This window comes from Lissotriton helveticus, chromosome 11, assembly GCF_964261635.1.
Source record: "Lissotriton helveticus chromosome 11, aLisHel1.1, whole genome shotgun sequence".
Classification (NCBI taxonomy): Eukaryota; Metazoa; Chordata; class Amphibia; order Caudata; family Salamandridae; genus Lissotriton; species Lissotriton helveticus.
This window is the reverse complement of record NC_136072.1, coordinates 667,274,493-667,281,860: the sequence shown is the minus strand read 5'-3', so window position 1 is coordinate 667,281,860 and position 7,368 is coordinate 667,274,493.

Here is a 7,368-nt window from a genome sequence, read left to right as displayed (position 1 = left end):
CACCCGCTCGGCACAAAGCACAAAGTACGGATCTCTGCCTTGCATCCATTAACCGTTCGCGCACGTGTGGGTTTCCAACAGGGTGATTGATGGGGAGGATCTCCCAGCTAACTCCCTTACGGAACAGGGGCAGACAAGATGCATGACTCAGTGCGCTAGCACACAAGGAAATACAGGGCCATATGTATCAAGCTCCCCATTTGCGATTCTGAAATTGCGATTTTTTGCGAATCGCAATTTCAAAATCGCAAAATGGTATGTATGTAGCAAATCGCAATAAAATAGCGATTTCTTAAAAATCGCTATTTTTAATGCAATTCCCCCAATACCGATTTTTCAAGTAAAAAAATTGCAATTTTGCGATTCCTTAATGGAAAAAATCGCTAAATTGCGAATGTCGCTAATCTGCTAATCTGAAACTCAGGTGCAGCTTGATGACATCACAACCAGGAAGTGTGACTACCCATGCTGCACCTGAGTTTCTGAATCACAGAGAGAAGGAGTGTTGGAGAGGGAACACTGTAGTGGAGTAAGAAAATGCAGGACACAGGAGACATGCCCAGCCAGGACACCCCCAGCAGCAGCAGGCTGACAACCAGAGGAAGAGAAAACAAAAGTTTTCAGAAGCAGAGCTGGAAGTCCTCATCCAGGGAATGGTTACAAGCCATGAGCTGCTGTTTGGCAAAAAATCTCTGAGGGTGCCTGAGACATGGAAGAGGCGCATATGGGCAGACATCCAACAAAAGGTGAATGCTGTTGGGGTGACACATAGGAGTGTGGAGGACCTGCGTAAGCGCTGGTACGACATGCGCCAGCGCTCCAAAGAGAAGGTGGCTGCCAGGTTGGAGCAAGCAAGGAAGACTGGTGCAGGGACCTCCACTGCCACTGACTCAACACCTTTGGAGGAACTTGTGGAGGCAACACTTCTTCCTGAGAGCGTCATGGGTGTGGCTGACCTGGACAGGTCCGACCCCCCAGGACCAGGACAAGGTAAGAAGCATGACATCACACCCCTGACCCCACCCCGACTACCCCCACGCACCCGGCAGCTACTCCTGGGGCAGGATGAGAACTAGAAATTCACTGCAGGTACACAAACACACACTGCAATGCATTCTGGGAGATGTAGTCACATGCACATTACATTGGTGCATTTACACCCAGCCAGTCCCCAAATGCATGTGCACATCAGGAAAGTAAAAAACAAGATACATGTAATCCCAAAAAGTGAAATTTAATTATTGTCAAGTGCTAGTCAGAACAGAATATAAATGTGTGCTTTTATGTCTACAGCATCAACTGCAAATCAGACAACAGGCAGTGGGAGACAGGGCAATTCCCCTACCAGACCAGCAGCTGTGCAGGAGGATAAAAGTGAGGATGAGGCTAGCCCAGTAAATCCCCCCAAGTTCCGCAGGAGGAATGTTGTAAGACCACTACCTCCTTTGGAGGACGAGGGCCAGGACACTGATGGGGATGGCCAAACTGATAACCACAACAGCGCCCCCATGCAGAGCCAATGCCAGAAGACACAAACAGGCGCGGGTCCCGTGCTGCCACAAGTGCTGTAGATCCAGGGGATGGGTCCGTGTTTGCCGCGCTTGAGTTGAACATGTTGCAGGTACAGCGCCTGCAAGCAAAAAATATAAAGTCACTCCAAAGGGAAGTCAGGGCAGGCTACAGGAGCGTGACATATGACATGTGCCATGGAGGCACTCTGTGCTGAACTCAGGGCTGACCGTGCAGCCAGGCGTAGGGAGATGCAGTGCCTGGACCTGTACACACGAGCGGTGAACCGCCTGGCCTCTTCCAACAACATTTTAGCTAGACGCAGCATCTGCATGCAGCGCGAGGTGGCGAACAACAACCAGGACGTGGCAAGGGCCCTGCTCCAAATCTCTACGGCTGTAGATGAGCTGCGCGCAATACGCACTACAGGGCCAGGAGTCCTGACTCCAACAGACGAGGATGCCCTATCAGTACGGAGCAGCGCCACACCCCCACCAACCATGGATAGGCGCCGTAGTGGCCGTAACATTAGGGCTACTGAACCAAGTGAAGGAGGCACTGTGCATCCCCAAACAGGGGGCTTCCTCCCGCCAGCGCCGCTTGTAAGGAGACATACATGGGACCACAGGATGGGTGAAGCTACCCACTGCGCATGGACACTTGCCCATGATGGGATACTTGCACTGTGTATGAACATGTGCTGGACATTTTGAAGGACATTGTGTTTCACTCAGCCTGTGTGACGTTAACAATCCTGATGTTAAGGAATAAAAACACAGTCTGTCAATTGTAATTTAGCATTGTGTCATTTTCTCTTACCTAAAAATAGTTGCAGGTAATCTCATCCCGCCTCTGGCGCCCAGCAGCTGCACCAGCTACACCGGCAGGCATGTGTCCTGGAGCTGGCCCCTCTGCTGACCTCCACCGGTGTGCCTTTCCTGGTGGCGATGTTGTGCAAGATGGCACATGCTACCACTATCTTGCAACAGGTTTCTGGGCTGTATTGTAGTGCCCCTCCACTCTTGTGTATGCACCTAAATCTGCTTTTGAGAATCCCAAATGTCCTCTCAATGGTGGCTCTTGTTGCAATGTGTGCGCTGTTGTACCGCCGCTCCGCTGCATTGGCTGGATTGAGGTAGGGCGTCAGTATGAAGTCACGGACTGCATACGCACTGTCACCTGAGGGGAGGAAGGTATATGGTTAGACACTGTCCTGCACATGCTATCCTTAACAAGTGTGTCCACTGTTCAAATGCATTTACCTAGTAGATAGCCCTCGCCAAACTACCCATTTGTGAGTCTACGGTGTATCCCACTGTGGCGGAAGATGTATGAGTCGTACGTGCTGCCAGGGTATTTGGCAACAATGTCCGTGATGATGTGTTTTGCATCACACACCACCTGTATGTTCAGGGAATGGTAAGATTTGCGATTCCTGAACACGTACTCATTGTGGGGGGGATATTGCAACGTGCGTCCCATCTATGCATCCGATGACATGGGGAAATTGGGCAATTTGATAAAGGTCCTGTTTGGTCTGGTGTAGTGCCTGTGGGGTGCTTGGAAAGTGAATATGGTGGGGCAGCCTCTGTACCATGGCATCAAGGAATGCATGGAAAAAGCGCAAAAGAGCACTTTGTGACACCCCTCCTGCTGTGGCTATCACCCCCTGGAAACTGCCCGACGACAAGAGCTGCAGGGAGCACAGGACCTGGATGTGGGTGGGGATGAATTGTGTCCTGCATGTGGGGTGTTCAAGGAAGGGTTTGAGTTCCTCAATTAAGTCAAGGATACTCTCTTCATCCAGTCTGTAGTGTGTGTAGATGTCCTCCTCTGTGCGCTGGAAGATGGAAATGCGCGCACAGAATATCCTCTCCTGGTGTCTCCTCCTCTGTGCAGCAGCTCTCAGTCGCAGCCTCCTCGCTATCACGTAAAGCCCAGACATTGCGGAAAAAGTCTGATGCATTGTGGGCCTCCTTATATAGTTTGCACCTGGTTACCACATGCTCCCAGTTGGTGGTAATTGCGATTCTCTAAATTGCGATTTTCGGGAATTAGCAAATTGCGAATTTTTGATACATTTCATTGCGATTCCTTATTTTTCGATTACCCAATTTGCGATTTTCGCTAACTGGGGTAATCGCAAAATAAAGAATCGCAAGGAAAATCGCAGAATTCTGCCTCTCGCAACGTAAGGAATCGCTATTTTAGCGATTACTTATTTTGCAAGAAAAGTTTGCTACATACATTAGGAATAGCACATTTTTTATTGCAAACGCAGTTTTTTGCGATTTGCAGCGTTTGCGACTAAAAATTAGCTTGATACATATGGCCCACAGTGTCCACTGGGGCACAACCAACCCTCGTACTCTCTCTGAGGCTTCTTGAAAAGAGTAGAGATTTCATTTCTATGAATGCTAAGGAAGGCGCCTGGCACTGGAATTTATCTGAACCCTTTTGTTGTTGCAACAGAAAGTCCTGTAAATTAATGGTTTTATTGTTGTGAAGACACATTTTGAGCTGAAATGCTTTCTTCCTGGTCACTGCTACCCGCTGGAGTGTGTAGAGTGAAAGTAAACATACATAATGCCACACTGTCTTGAAGAGGGAAATCTGGTCAGAATTTTAGACGGTGGCATACGCGTTTGAAGCAATGGAATGTGCCTTCTGTGTTTTTTTTTATTTGTTAATTAACAGTTATGTCCAGCGTTGATGGTGACATTCACATTTAAAGTAATTGAATTTGCTTTCTGTGGGTTCTAAGATTGCCAATGTGCAACATTTCCATAGTTTCGGTGTACTGTACAATCAGCCGCGGTCCGTGGAGGAAGTTCGGTGGGGCAGGGAGGCGGTGCGGGGGAGGGGCAGCGTGGACAGTGGTAAACAACGGAATATGGATAAATGCAGGTAAGTAAATATTTTCATAAATAAAACGACTTTCGTAGCGCACCATGCATCGCAAAATGCGATGCAGCGCGCGCTACGAAATTCGTTTTATTTTTTTAATTGTTTACTTACCTGCAATTGTCCATATTCCGGTGTTTACCGCTGTCCACCTTACCCCTCCTCCGCACCGCCTCCCTGCCCCACCAAACTCCCTCCACGGGCCGCGGCTGTGTACAATTGGCACATGACAGAAACTGTTAAACATTTAATGCAGTAAGATTTGGAGCAGTTTTAATGTTCTTAAATAGTTCAAGACTACACGTTCACAACTGCTTAATACACGTTCACAACTGCTTAATACCCCTCCTTCCTTTCTCAAATTTGCTTTAAAATGCACCACTATTTTCTTCAAACTCCCTGATGGAGCAAGGTTTCGCACGTAGAGCGACTTACTCAGATTCAGCCCTCTCAAAATTACAATTAATATAATATTAAACTTGTTTTGTGTATGAATAATTGCATCACACAACGTTAATAGCAAGGGAAGCTTGTTTATGTGCTTTTACTAACCATAATCCGCTTGCATTAAAATGGCTGCTGCTACGCGGGATTTTCTAATGCGCATGCGCCTGTCATACTCACGTGACATGGCGTACTATCTTGCTTGTAGGGAAACTTTTGCTTCTGCGCACTAGAACTAAGATGGCTGCTTTGTGTTAAAGCATGCATGAAGCTTGCATCGCTGCTTTTGCTAAGCTGTTTGTTTTGCCTAAACACTAAATGCAATAGTTAAAATAAAATAATGGGAATAGAGTAGAGATAAGTGGTATACAGAACATTCATTTATTCTTTGATCTAAAACTGTTTCTTTTCTATTTTCTCATATGTATCGAACGTTGGGCCTGACATATACTTCTGAACTCCATCTTTGGAGGAACTGCGACTGCGCAGAAAAACTCAAGTCCATGAAGCACTGACCTTTGAAACCCGGCCAACTCCTGACTTGCTAGAAGATGTTCATGGGAACGTCAACTCTTGACCCTTGTGAAGGAAGCTAAACTAAAATATGGACTACATTGTAATCGTGTTTGATACATTCACTGCCGGGTAGAATAAAAGTGCTTTGGGAAAAATAAATTGATGGGCGGGAACGCTAATTTCAATATTCAAGAGATAAGTATCATTTTGGTATGGTGTGATGACCTCTCCTCATCCTTTTGTCCAATCAAAATTGGGGATCCTTACATTTGCAACATTGGGGGGTGGTACACTGCCCTAGAAAATAGTATAACTAGAGTAGGCTTAGCTAGTTAATTTGTCCGACTTGTCTGAATAGCTGACCTGTCACTGACCCAACGCACTCAATAGGTGATCAAGAGCAGAGGTGCTGGCGGAGCACTCTGTCAGAAGATTTGATAACCCAAGTGGGGTTCTGGAGTTGGGGTGCTGGCGAAGCACTCTGTCCGAGAATTTGCTGATCCAATCGGGGTTCAACTTGTTAGCTGCAGAGAGAGTCCAACGTAGGCGTTTACCCTTTAGCTGCGGGTGCAGGCTCTAGCCGGAGGTGGTCCTATCCTGATCCAAATTGGTCCGTACATGTCCTAATTCTGGTCTGCACCTGTTCTATCCTTGCTGGCATATGCATTTCCGGGGTTCTGTTCTTTATCCCAGCCCGTGGCCAGGGTTGGTCTTCACTCCATTCTAGGTAAATATCAAATGTGGTTATGTAAACATACGTTTCCCTTTTCTTTCCCCTTCCTTTGTTTTAATGCCAAAATAAAGTTCTATATCTGCTTTGCACATTATTGTTCTCATTATCATTCTCATAATTGAAAGAACCTTGGTCAATAGTCAGTGGCGGTTCTATTATATGGGCGGAGGGGCTACGCCCTCGTCCTTTTTCTGCCCCCTAATTTGTGCTTTTATTTTAATGTACAATTACAACTCTGTACGAATCAAAACAACTTTGTTGTGCCAAAGTGCCAGAAACTGACTCGGGCTGGGCAGAGTTCGCAAGTCAAAACCTGACTTGCGAACGCTGCATTAAGTCGCAGACAGCCTGGCAGGCACAAATCATGCACTCTGAGCATGCGCTAACAACACAGATTTGCCGGCTGAGGAGCTCACAGCCCCGAGGGTTGTGACGTCACCAGCTCGGCAAAGCTATTGAAGGCTTTGCTGAAGGACCTCCCCCGCCAATAAAGCTAGTCCTGGGCGCTGTCGGCTTCAGCTCCGCAAAGCCAGGGCTACACATCAATCACAGTTGAGGAAGCCTCACTGTAGTGTTAACCCCACCCTGCCCTGACTGTGACCAATCAAATGATGGTGTCTGTCAGTTCCCTCCTACTGCCCGTGGGAGCGCGGGCCAGGGCGCATTTGAAGTTATTGCTGCTGGCTGTGCACTGTGAAAGTTGTGCTGTGACGGGCCCGCACCTCAAAGTGGCGCCATGCAGATTTTGCGACCGTTGTTATGTACACCAACCACCCAGGCTCACAGGAGGTGGTCCGTTGGAGGAATTACTGTGGCTACTGCCGCTGCTGGGGAGGACAAAGAACGGTACCAGAGAGGGATCTGCTGTGTCTCTCCTTGCCATGTTCTCGTGGGACGGTGAGGGGAAGTATTCCTTACACTGGAGCTCCTTTCCGCCATTAGCATTAGACGCAGTGAGAGCTTCTTCATGGTGAGTGGGTTTGACCGTTTGCAGTGAAGAGACGTAAATGGGGGTGCGCTGGAAAGGTTCGCAGCAGCCCATGACAGGCTTACTGCCATGGCGCTGGTGGCTTCCAGGCCCGGGTGCAACCACCTTACTCGGGCTGGAGCGATTTGTCTTGTGAGCATGGCACGCAATAATAGAAGTGCCGCTACCAGCCAGAAATACAGCACTTCTGAGTGAAGGCACAGCTGCTGCTTAGCTCCGGTGACGTCGGTCCAGGCACACTACTCAACTGAGGCCTGCTGTTCTATCTCGTGCC